We start from the raw sequence: 14,164 nt of genomic DNA, 5'->3' as shown, positions 1-14,164 counted from the left end.
ATATATTTGTCTTTTAGGTGGGGACAAAGTTCAGAACAAAGCTTGGAAGAAAAAAGGAAGCAAGATCTTAACATGTCCATCTGAATAGACACAGCAATGTGAGAAACTACTGGAGTGAATCTTTACTAGGGAAAGTCCTTCTCCTTCCCTCTCCATCTACTGTCCAGGTGCAGACTGGATAATATTAACACAAAAATCCAAAAGTCCACTTTCAGTTCAATATAGGTGACTGGAAAAAGTTATGTTAACCAGCAGAGCTGCGAAAATATGCTGTCACTTCTTCACAGAAGAAGTGAAAAATTTAATGTTCACTGCTGAGAGAACTTAAGGAATATATGTGTTGCTTATGAACCATCCTCTGGTTGATTGTGACTGTCCTATATACATTTTAATTCTGAAGACTCTCACCCTCTCATTAGCAAGATGGGGAGGAAATATGATGGAAAAGCTCAAGGATTAAAGGACAGGGAGATCACTTACCAATTACCAGTACAGGCGAAAGAGGTTCCACTTGGGAAAATTAATTCATTGCCAAATTATAAGAGTGAAATAGTGAGAAATAAAAACAAAACTAAAAACAACTTCTCCCCAACTCTCCTTCTCCATCTCAAATTCACTTATGACTCTTCTTCCTCCCCACAAGAGGCACAGAGTTGTGAGGAATGGGGCTGGAGGACACCTCATGATACTTTGTCTCTGCCACTCCTTCCTACAGCCCCAGTTTGGGGTCCTTCCCATGGCAGACAGTCCTCCCGTGTTAGATTAGATCATCGGTTAGGTTCTTCTCCGGCCAAATTATCCTATCCTATCCTATCCTATCCTATCCTATCCTATCCTATCCTATCCTATCCCATCCCATCCCATCCCATCCCATCCCATCCCATCCCATCCCATCCCATCCCATCCCATCCCATCCTATCCTATCCTACCCTATCCATCTCACATAAAAGCCATGGTGGATTTTCACAAGTCTACATAAAATCTCCTAATTGCAAATCTTTCCTAAAATCGTGCTTCTATGTTTAGCAAATTGCTGTTAGCATTTTCAATTATACTACTGGATTTTTCAATCATAAAATTAAGGCTGTTGTCTTCTCAAATGCATCAAGGTCAAGCAATGTCTAAGAGTTTTAGAGAAGCTACTACTCTAGGAGAATAATGCATAAAGATATGCTGTAAGGTGTCAGACTACTTTTGTGAAGTCAGAAAACAATAATGGACCTTGTACTCTCTGTAAGGACAATATAACCAAACTTTCTGAAAGCATGTCATTAGGAGTTTTGGACAATCATTCAAAATTGACTTTGACCATCTAAATAAGGCAACTTCATCTTTTAAAAGATTTCTAAATCAAGATCTACTTTTGGCTGTCTGCCTTTATTCATTAATTAAATGGTCTTGTATTTGATCTTAGGCCAGCTTAGCTTCTGTATCAACTTTCCACAAAATAATGCTGAAATTTTATTTATTTATTTTTTTATTTATTATTGTTTCATATGAGAATTTGCAGCATTAAAACTTCTCTGCCTGAGACCTCAAACAGCCATATTGCTGCAGGGTAAAAAGTTACCACGTGCTGGCAAATCCACAATAAATATCTATTTGAATGTTCTTAGCCTGTGGCAAATGCAGCGTAATTTAAGTTAGCATGAATGAAGGCTAGGCAAACTCAATTTATTTTGCATTTGCCATGGGCTAAAAGGATTCACACTGGACAGTGGCTGTAGATCAGATGCTGTATTTATGAAAGCAATTCTTTTGTCAGTATCACTGGTGTGAAATCAGGGAAGAATCAGGATAGAAATCTGTAATTCTGGCATTGCAAAACACAAGTACCTTAGTCTATGAAGTCATCATTCTCTCTGTGAAATTCTAGAACAAATATATTAGATGGGAAGGAAAAGAGTTTTGGAGAAGAGTAGTTTGTGATGGGTATTGTTTGGTTTCTAACTGGAGCCAGAATAGTTCTTACATTGCCCAGGAAACATAAGAAAAACAAAAACAAAACCATAAACATCACTTTTGACACTTAAGTAAAATCACGGATTTATAAGTGTAATGAATGGAATTGTGTAAAATACCAAATTTTCCTTCCTGGAAATTGATGGAAATGTCACAGTGATTTTACTTGGAGCAAAGGTGCGCTCAGCACTGTACAGTCATTCATTTTAAATATGCTCTTGAACTTGTAGCCTCCTGAGGTGTAAAAATAGGTCAGTTGTCATCTTTCTTGCCATCATGTAAACACATTCTTAATGGATAGATCAGACAGACAATTCTACAGAAAAATTCTACAATGAGAGACAAAGTAATTTTGTTTGTAGGAGGCCACAAAGATGGCTCAGAGGGCTGGAGCTCCTCTCCTGTGAGGACAAGTTGAGATTGTTCAACCTGGAGAGAAGAAGGTTCTGGAGAGACCTTGTGGCATCTTCCAGTTCCCAAAACAGGCCTATAAGAGATCAGGAGAGGGATTTAGTCCAAGGGCAGGTGGTGATATGAAGAGGGATAATGGCTTTAATCTGAAAGAACCGATTTAGTTTAGTTGTGAGGAAGAAATTCTTAGTTTGAGGGTCGAGAGGCACTGGAATGGGTAGCCCAGAGAAGTTTTGGATACCCCATCCCTGTTCAAGGCCAGGTTGTATGGGGCCCTGAGCAACCTGGCATAAAGAAAGGTGTCCTTGCCCGCAGCAGAGGAGCTTGGAACCAGAGGATATTTAATGTCCCTTCCAACCCAAACCATTCTGTGATTCTGTGTAAAAACCCCTTTGGTTAAAGGTACTCACATGTTTAAGTGTGGATCAAATTTTCAAATTAACTGATAGTGTTCATCTATCACAGCAGGCACATGCAGCTCTTAGGTGTTGATCTCTTCTATATACATATTGTATACACAATTGTATAATTGAGTAATTATACCAAAAATTAAAGGAGGTTTTAAATACTATGAACAAAAAGCTAATATTGTTAGAGAGACAGAGAGGTTAAGAACATGAGAAATGCTCCACACCTTCTGCAAAGCTGGTAGGCAAATTACTGCTGAGCACCACCAAACACTGTAAATGATGTTTGGATCAAACATGTTTGGATCAAATATGTTTGGATCAATTTTGCATTTCAACTTCATCCAGCTCAGGCAGTGGACAAAACCAGTTCAACCATCTGGGACTTGTACCTATAGCACACTTCTAATCTCTGTGCCTTTCAGTTTCCTAGTCTGTATAAAAACAATATTATTTCACTAAAAAACCCTGAATATTTGCTATGAAGGAGCAAAATGTTCTATGAAAAAAGATGATCCTATCCAAGAATGAGAAGATAACTGCCAGGCTGTAGAGAAACAGTCATTTTTTCTGTCTTTTTGTGCAGCTATTTATCATTCAGTGTGTGACAGCTTCAGCAGGACGTAGACAGTCCCCTCAAACTGCAACATCCATAAATGAATGTTTGCAGTACTTTCCTGGATACAAAGATTATCCCGGAGCAAGGAGAAATGATGGCTGAAATACCTCACCTCCTGATGTGAGTAAATAAGCTATTTGTCACTGGAGTGAGGACTGCTTGGGAACACAATACCACAGCAGGGCTGGGGGTTGGGAATGGAGGGAAATATCTTGCTACAATTTAATTACAAGTCCAGAGAGGAGGGAAAAATTAAGTAAACCTGCCCATTTCAAATTTTCTGTCAGAGACCAGGAGGCCGTTTTCACCTGCTGCAAGCTGTATTTTAGAAATTCCTACTTATTTGCCTAAATCTTTTAAAATAGTCTTTAAAAGACTAATGATGCAAGTTTAGTTATATGATTTGAAGTTAAGTTTGAGGACAGTCTAAATTCTAGTTAACCATGATGATGTGATGTCTGGAAAGTAAGAGAAGATCTAAGGATCTTATGTGTTTCACATCTATTTCTTCTGGTACAGTTTGGTATAAGGCACTGGCAAAAGCAGGATACTGAAAAGGATGATATTCAAGCTCGATTTTATCTGTTTTTTCACCTGAACTTCTCCAACACAAGTCCTTTTCACAGGTTACAGTTATTCACAAACTGCTCCGGTATAGATCCTTTTCCTTTTCCTTTTCCTTTTCCTTTTCCTTTTCCTTTTCCTTTTCCTTTTCCTTTTCCTTTTCCTTTTCCTTTCCCTTTCCCTTTCCCTTTCCCTTTCCCTTTCCCTTTCCCTTTCCTTGGGCCCCAGTCCTTAAGGAACACACGGTTCCAGCATGGATCTCCCATATTTCCTGCCAGAAAACTTGCTCCTGTGTAGGGTCCTCTCCGTGGGCTCCCCCTCAGGGTGCAGCCTCCTTCATTGCACCTGCACTTCCTTCAGATCCCCCTGCTCTGGTGTGGGATCCTCCAAGGGCTGCTGTGTGGATATCTGCTCCTCTGTGGTTCTCCATGGGGTGAAGGGAAATGCAAGCTTGTTTTGGTTTGAAATGACAGGTGTCTGCTAAGGAAGGCAGAAGCCTCCCTTGAAATGGAAAATGTAAACCCCCCTTCCCTCTGAATTGTTATAATTTTTAAATTAAGGGGCTCTCAGGCAAAGATATGGCAGTAGGAATAACAGTTCTTTATAAGGAAAAAAAAAGAATAATAATAAAAAAGGAAAATATAAAAATAAAAGTGAAATCATGCAAAACAACACTGACAGAGAGTCAGAACATGACCTGACACCCTGTTGATCAGGGTGTTGGTAACAGTCTGAATGAATGGTGGCTGCAGCCATTCTGCAAATGTGGTTCTGTTGGAGCAGGGATCCTGTAGAAGGATCTCCTGTGGAGTTTTCCTCTGAAGGTCCAGTGGTCGTGTAGATGAGCCTGGTCTTCCTCTGTGAATCCAGTGGGAAAAGGCTGCCTCTGGTGCTCCAAACCTCAGATTATATCCAGGTAGGAATGGTTGGCTCCGCCCCTTGGGCGGAGCATCTCCCAATGGGATGATGTAATTTTATCAGTCATGCAGTGACACTCCATGGCCTATGAACAGAAGATATTTCCTAGAGGGATGATGAGTCCTGGAAGAGATAAAGAAAACTGCCCTAGCTGCAGTTTTCTTTATCTCTTCCAGGATAAAGCTGACCCAGTTAACAGGAGATAACTGCCCCACCTCTAACAGATGGCAATGGAATACACAACCCTGGACACATCATGCATTTGCAACCTGACAGAACTCCTCCATGGTCTTCTCCAGGAATCACAAGGGAACTCTTGTGTGACAGTGCTGACAGGGGTTTTCAGGTGAGGGAAGAGACGAAAATGTTGACTCCATGTTCAGAAGGCTTGATTTATTACTTTTATTATATACATTACATTAAAACTATACTAAAAAGAATAGAAGGAAATGTTTAATCTCAGAAGGCTAGCTAAGCTTAGAATAGAATAGACAAAAATGATAACAAAGGCAGCTGCCTCAGACTCTGTCCGAGTCAGCTCCGCTGCGATTGGCCATTAATTACAAACAACAACATGAGACCAATGACAGATGCACCTGTTGCATTCCACAGCAGCAGATAATCAATGTTTACATTTTTTTCCTGAAGTCTCTCAGCTTCTCAGAAGGAAAAATCCTAAGAAAAGATTTTTAATGAAAAGATGTCTGTGACACTCTTGCTCTGGCACCTGCACCCCATCCTCCTCTATGTCCAGCATGGGTCAGCTCTGGCCACTTCTCAGACACTGCCCAGCAGCCCCAGCCAGACCCTGGGCACCTTCATCCAGCACTCTGCAGTCCAGTGATGTCCTGCCTTAACAGTTCATCTGATGGAAAACCATGGAAATACTTGTGAAAGAGGTTTGGGTCTGCATTTCTTAATATATTTGTACTGGAGGCAATACAGAGATGAATTAATTCCTTTAGAGAAACAGACAAAAGTATTTTGCTGCAAGATAAATACAGTTTAAGTCAATGTGATTATATCTTAAGAGGAACAAAAACAAAGAAAAGTGGCCCTATATTAAATTAAACATTCCCTTTGATAAAATTTTTTAAATATTCTAGGGACAAATCTTGAAAACGCCTCACATTTTTCATCCTCTCTCACCTCAATGAACAAACCTTCTGTCTACCTTTGGTGATCCTCAAATATTTATTGCATCTGATAGTGGTTCTCTAAAAAGCAGACTATCATCTCTTTGGGACATGTGCCAGACTAGCAATATCCCAAAAACTTTAGTCCATAAGCCTTATGAAGTGTTGCTGGCACTGGTGGCTGAGGCACTTAATTTAATGAGACAGGCTTGCCATTGCTGAAACTGCTAAATGTGTTTTCAGCAGAGCCAAGGAAAAATCTAATTCATTAGACCTCTGACTGTGTTCAACTATTGTTATTGTGCTGCAACATTTTGAATATAAATACAAAAGGCCCACAGAAAGCAGCATTTCACTGTTTGAATTTGCACATATTGCTGAAGGCCATTTCAGTTCTCCTGCTGATGTGTTGCACAGCCTTCCTGGCTGCCACAACATAGCACATGATTATATACCTGATGCCTATAAAATATGACAAAACACACTGTTGTTACAGTATCTAACTATTGTCCTCTGTAATGACAAATGACAGCACACTTTTGCAGTATGGTGGCTTGTCTCTGCTGATAACAAGACTAACACAGTTAAAAGTAGAAGAAAAGCAAAAATAATAGTGACATCACTAATAATTGAGTCTGAAATAGGCAGAAAATTAGATTAGAGACTTTACAAAAAATCATCAGTCCCCTAGTATATGTCTTGCCTTTACTTCGTTCATAAGAAAAAACAGATATGAAGGAAAATTATGACTGAGAGAATGAGGAATTAAAATCTGAAAAAAAAATACTATTGAATATTAACTATAACATTTCTGGTTTAAGATATGGCATTTTTTCATACAGTGGTACAGTATTTCTCAAATAATGTGAAGTGAAAATAGGTAAATTCTAGATAGAATTTCTTTAAAAATTGGCATTTGTTATAGAATGCCATACCATCCCAGTCATTACTGATTGTACCACCAGGAACTTTAGAGTAGTGAACTCCACCAGAATAGAGGGTGAATTATGTGAATTGTAGCTGCATCTTTCTCAGTTTTTGTCACATTCCAGCTGGTTAGTTACTTCATTTGCATTTTATCTTTAGAAAACCAAAGGCCAGAAGTTCAACACCTTTGTGAGGGAATGCAAGAAGTGTGCAGCTAGATTTCAGTAAAATCCAACCCCAAGCCGCCTCCCTCTTCCATGTTGGCAAAACTCCCATTCCAGCTCCTCTAATCTCTGATCTTGGTTCTTTTCCTTGGTTGCTCAAATGGTCCTTATCATACCAGACACTTGACAGCTCTCTGGAAAGAGGTATCTAGGAGAGAGATGACTCCCAGAAGTCACCACAAACTCCAGAATACTGTGCAGCACCAAAACGTTGCAATTATTAAAGCTCATTTCCTTATTAACTGTGGGGAGGAATTGGCTGTTCCTTCTTTAAAATCTTCATAAATGAAGATTTTATTTTTATTTTCAAAATTTCATCTCTGCAAACATTATAAATTTGTGTCTTTAAGCTAAATTTCCACTTTTGTCTCAGACTATATGCAGGCTATGGTATACATATATTGCACAAAACATAATGTACTCGTTATTTCCTGTCCAGCTAGACTATTTAAAACAAAAATACAGAAAAAAAATCAAATCAAATAATTAATTTCCATGTTTCTGAGATCTGGTTCATGACACCCAACTTCATCCCTCCAGGCTTGGAGATGTCTTTATTTTAACAGAGGCTTTGGCACTGACAATGAATGCCAGAAGTGGAACTGCATAATGTGTTTCTGTTCCAGTGTGAATGGCCTTGATAAAGAGTCCTATCAGCGGCAGCCTCATGATTTTTCCAGTGCATTATTTGCACAAGGACTTCAAACCAATCCCCCAAAGGAGGTGCACTGTTCTCTGCCTCCTGTCTTCCCGTACTGCTTAGCTGCTTAAAGCAGGTTCCTGCCTGGAAGGAGCATCCTTTTCCCATTCCCACTGGAATCAGAGATGCCACAAAACTCTGAGGGTTCTCTTCTGTCATCACTAGTGATTAACTACCGAAACCATTTTGTGGCAACTTCTATGCTTTTGCTTCCTTTTTTTAACATTTTCATTGTAATTCTGTGATGTTGCCTTGAAAACTTAAAAGCTTCCTGATAAGTTTACTACTCAAGTCTCTCAGTCCAAATAGATGTACATGAAAATCTACAAATTTAAACCTCAGAACATTAAAGAGAAAGACCTTCAGATCTGGTTTGATGGTGACACTCCTCATACTCCTACAAGACTGAAATGATAACTTTCTCAATACTATATCATGGTGGTTTGTAGCTATTAAAATCTTCCTTGAAATTAACCTTTGAGATTCATACTCCCTCTCAATCCTTTACCTAAAATATCACTGAATTTCACAGTAATTTTTGAGACACACTAAAATGTTCTGCAGCAATTATGAGGGGCCAGAGTTGAACAAACCTACGGAATATTAATGAGTTTGCAGTGGTAATTATTTTTAATTGCCTTCCATCTCATTAGCGTACCAGGTGGCAGCTATGTAACCTCACCATGGATGCTGATTGTCTACATGGCCACACATTTCTCTGCAGTCAGTAATGAGCAGACATGCCCACAGCCTCTGCAGTGGTCTACCCACAGCAATTTTCCTGTTTCTCTGAACAAGGAGTCTGGCTCTGACCTCCCACTAAAATTAACTGCAAGGATATTACAGCTTCCTACAGCTTCCAGCACATCTTTTTTAAAAACAACCAAAAATAATATACACATGTGCAAATGTATTAAGTTCTGTTTCTGCTGTGAACTGCTTAAAGGCTGTTATTTACCACTTTAGAAACAAAGAGAATCATCCATGTTCCCTGCTCACACGGCAATATAGTAAAAAAAGGAATGTTCCTCTACACTTCCCTCCCTTCTATAAGAAGTTTTTATTAGAGTTATTAATTATTAATGGTCATTTTTAAAAAGAGTCAGTTTCTCATGTGAACAGAAGAGAGAATTTCAAATGTCAGAAAAAAGCAATAACAACAGAGTCCTGCGTGTCTGTTGACTGCTAGAGGAATTCATATATTTTATTTATTGAGGAAAAAAACCCAAACCAAAAAAAAACCAAAACCAAGCAATCTAGCTTTGGTTTAAAAAAGAAACATAGCATTGCAAATTTAATTCCTTAGTTGTAAAAAAAGGTTCATCTCTGTAGGATAAGTACTTTTTAATAAATGCTGATTAGAAACTTCCTTATGAAAGCATACACTACAGAAAAAAAAATCTAATCTATAAAGAAACCCCTTATTTTTGCTCTTGCAATAAAATGATTGTTCCACTCAGTTGTTAAGATTGTTTAAGAGTTCTGGCTTCCAGATGCCTGAAATAAAAATGATTCCTATTTTTATTATACATCATTAGTGACTAAGTTCTAGATGATGTCTAACATCTCTGCAATATCCAACAACCTGTGATGAAATACCTGTAAAGTTTAGAAATTTCCTCTGATGTTTTTTAATAGAAAGAAACTCTAGGAGATAAAACCTGTAATGAAATACCATTAGGTATTTCTCTCTGTCCAGATAGATGTTGATTTCTTTATGCTTTCTCTTTTTTAAGAAATAAATTCTACAGAATAATTGACCAATTTATTTAATGTGTCTTTTTTTGTTACCTGTATGTTTTACCTTCTTCCCAGGGATTTATTTCAGACACTTCATCTTCAGAGTGAGAAAATATATGCTTTTTACCTGTTTCATATTAATAATACACATCTATCTGGTGCTGGTTTTCTGCTCCTAATCGAGCCTCAAAGCCACTATTTCTCTTAATTAAAATACTTTCTTCCCTTGGCACAAGGCAGTGATAGCCAAAGGCATTGTCATCTCAGAAGATATCTCTCACCCTAGATATCATTTAGAAAATAAAGATTTTATCATGACCTGAAGCATTTTGTCAGGCTCTAAACTGTCTATCTTAAACTATATTCTTTAGCCAAAATTCCTCCTGCCTTGAAATTCCTGCACCTATGATATGACAAAATAAGAAATATTCTTAATAAACCTACAATCTGAGCTTCTGAAAATCAAGGTGTTGCAAGATAGGTCTGTTGTTACTGCTTGAAAACATTGGCTTAGAATTTTAAATTTTTTTTTTACATTGAAATTGTACAATTTTTACTTAAAAAACCTTTAATTTCTGTATATGCTGGAGTTTTTTTTCACAACAGTCCTATTAGAAAACTAACCATAATAAACTTTCTTGCTACTAAATAATGGTATGTGTGAGAGAACAATTACATTTGTTCCTTTTTATCCAAAAGGTTAAATTAAGTACTGCAGATTAGATTAGTGCTTACATCAATAATTTTTCCATTCATTTCTGTGCAGCTGGGATAATTAAGAGAAAAGAAGAGCAATAGGTGTCTGAACTGTTGGAGTCAAAGACAGATGATGCAAGAGTCAGGAACAGATATAAACTTAAAAATGAATTCCATAGCATGTCCTCTACCCCTCATATAACATGAGTGCATGACATTTAGTTGGTGTCTTCATGGTTTAGGAGAACAGCCTGGTCTATTTTCATGACCTACATGATCATATAAACATCATTTATCAAAATCATTCATTTTGCAAATAGAGATCACAAATAACTCCAAACCCAAAGAAATGTTATGTCACCCTTCAAGTCAAGAAACAAAACAAAACAAAAGTAAATTTAGAAATAATTTAATTAATACCAATTTTTATATGCATAAAGAGACTTAAAGCTCACCCTGGAATAGTGCATGAAAGAGGCATGGAAAATGCAGTGAGGCCTCCATGTGGAAGGCTGTAGGCGAGTTTGCACTAATGATGGAAGATTTCATAATTCAAGCAGCCCTCTCTCCTTTGCAAACGTGTTTTTTTCTGTTATTACCTTACAATTGTGTCAGGACTTGGTGTATCAGCACAGCTTGAACTCATCAGCAGCTAAGGTTGTTATGGATAATCTTATTTATTCTACCACCTCTCTGCAAGATAATCACATTATGGTTCTCTCAAGGGCTTATCACCTTGAATCCACCCAGGACCTGCAACATGCACTCAGAGGGAGAAAGAGATGTACACATGAGAAGCCCAGCTAAATGTCTTTTTTCTCTATGCTTATTACATCCAGACTGGAAATTATAATGGCTACTATTAAATCTTTCCGAATAACATAATTAATTGGCATAGAAATTAAATATAAATGTTATGAATTACACTTTTGATAAGGAATGAACATTTATATTTTCTATTAAAAGTATAGGGAGATTACTACTCCCTAATACTCTTATCTGCAATGTGTTACCAATAATCCCAAAGACTACAGATATGATTTCTGTAAGAAGACCAAGATAATATTTGCCTTTCAATAAGGCACAGTGCAAAAGGGATACTTTCCTCCAACTTTCTACTAAGCACAAGAAAATTCAATTAATTTCTTTCAGTGACTGAAAACTGGACATTGAAAGGAATTTAATGAAGTCCTATTAGTCATTTTGCTCAATGTCCAGACATTTGAAGAGACAGAATTACCTATTATTTCATCACTTGGAGCTCTAATCCAGATTGAATTAAATGCTATTAAGTATTGGGCTTAAATTGATCTTCCACTGGCAAAGATACATATTAATATGTTCCTTTTTATAGAATCCAATATTATCCACAAAAAGATAAGGAAATTTTTTTTGAATGAAAGAGTTTGGTTGGATTTTTTTTTCAAAAGCATGCCAAATAAATGCATCAGAGCCTGTGCTTTTATATACTTGGAAAACACTTCACAAACCAAGTCCAAATTAGTTTTCATCCAGGAATTCATATTATCCATTAGGACTTCCCTTTGAAGGTGGACTTTGACCCTTTGAGTTGTTTGATCCTATGTGATCCAATATGATGACTAAATTGGTAAAATTAAGCAACAACTCTGCCTTCATTGTATTCTCAGAGTAATTTTCCCCTCCCTGGTGTCTATTAGGTCTGTCTTAAACACATCAGTCTCGCTACACACAGTTCAATATGTCCATATTTTCATATGTTGCCAGTCAGCAGAAGTTCTGTGAAATATGGAACCAAGAAGAACTCATGTATTAATAGAAATTTGGTGTCCCTTTGGGCAGAACATAACCGTAAATGCCAGAAAGTTTTTATTTGGCTGTATTCTTGTGTGACTCACGTGGGTATTAATTTGTATTTATAAACGTCAGATACTTCATTCCCATCTATATAACTGCTCCTTACATAAGCACAAATGTTAGCACACCCTGTGCAATGTGATTAAGTGTGAAGTGCTATTTTGAATTTCAAGTGCATCCTTCTGAATGAAGTACAACACGCTGTGCAAAGTAAAAAGATTCAATTGTTTGACTTGGTCCTCCTCTTTCCTTTTCTTCACAGGAAAGAATTTTCAGTGTTAGAAAAAGAAGACAGTGGCATGTCTTAAACCAGAAACAAAATCAAGCTACAGAATTTTTCAAAAGACGTTTTACGATTTAGACATAATTATTTTAAATTTTTGTTTAGACAGTATTCTTTTGTGACAAAACTCTGCTGGGATATACAGCAGTAAAAACATACAGTAAACAAATGAGATTCCCTTTTTCCTTCAGACACTTTTGCATATCAGCTGTGCAGCCTGCCTCATCCATCCTTGTGAGGTTACATATCCAGGTTCCAACAGGATCAACCATCAATTCTGTGTCACCACAACACCCATTACATAAATAAAACAAATTAAATTCTCAGGCTGTTGTTCAGGTGAACCTTCCTCTGGAGCTGCCTGCATGCACTGGTGAAGTCTCCGTGACTCTCTTAAGGAAGGAATCCTGTCTTTCCATTTTTATACAGCATTTAACACCCTATCAATGCTTGCTATGTACTTCATAGCAACATCAACTAATTAAATAGCTTGATTGAATTTGGTATGCTAAATAGGTGGATAGAATGCTTTAATTGGTCACACTGGATGGACGATGGGCCAGCAAGGTTTTTACTTCACATGTTTCCACTTTGTCAACACTGACAGCACTTTTTCTTGTCACCAGAGCTGGAGGTACTTAAGGAAGAAATTAATTTAAGACTCATACAGTAAATGCATTACTAAACATAACAGTAGAAAGCATCCTGTACTAGCATACAAATATAAAATATAATTCTTTTCATGTATTTAGTCTTTCTCGCCAATATAAATTTTGCTGAGTAAGCAATCACATTGTTTCTATGCGCCTATATGCAGGTTACTCAGAGCATAACAAGCACTGCATGGTTTGAATAAAAAAAGGCAAATCAAGTCCTACCAAAGAAATTCCAAGACAAGAGACCAAGCTTTAAAATATCCCTTAAAATTCCACCCAGTAGAAGGCTAAAATTTTTACCGAGTGTCAAGGTTTTTATGCACATGTCTACATGTGTCAAAGCATACCAGAATGAAATATAAGAGTGAAACATCCCTCAAGAGCAGTGTAGCCTTGAAATCCAAGGACAGATGCAGAAGAAACCAGAGAAATTCTGGCTGTGATCCTTGCTCTGGAAAACATTCCAGAGTCTTCTCTCTTGTTCCACTGCTCACTGCTATCATGGAGGTAAACAAGAACAACTTAATGTAGATAAACTCAGACCAAGTGTAATTCATATGCAAAATGAATGGCCAAAACTAACAAACAGTGGGTTAGCCATGACAAATTCCGGTGACATTTTATAGGGAATAAGTTCAGTGTTGCCAATCTGAAACATTATTCAGTTTGTTTAACCCAAAAATTGAAGGATCATCCCATGCAGCAGAAAAAGTCACTGATCCAAGCATGGGCAAGTGGGTAGGTGGGAGATACTCAATCCTGGGAACTGTCCTTGGGGAGAATCCCAATCCCAAGGGAGGCTTCCAATCACAGTGCCACTGCTTTGAGAAAACCACTTCAGGGGTTTCTGTCAGGGACATTGTGGTGTACATGCCACATCCAAGGTGAGACAATAAGGGTGTGAAAGGCTGGTGGGCACCACAACTCTACAAGCTCCACAGGTGCCTGAAGGAAATAGTGCATAAATAAAATATTTAAAATTATTAATAAAATACTATTTATATTGCTTTATTAATATTGCACGAAATGAAATGTCAACATCCACCAGAATTTGGTAATAGTCTCAAACCTAGATCCATTCTAGT

This window comes from Zonotrichia albicollis, chromosome 2 (assembly GCF_047830755.1).
Source record: "Zonotrichia albicollis isolate bZonAlb1 chromosome 2, bZonAlb1.hap1, whole genome shotgun sequence".
Classification (NCBI taxonomy): Eukaryota; Metazoa; Chordata; class Aves; order Passeriformes; family Passerellidae; genus Zonotrichia; species Zonotrichia albicollis.
This window is presented reverse-complemented; position numbering follows the sequence as displayed.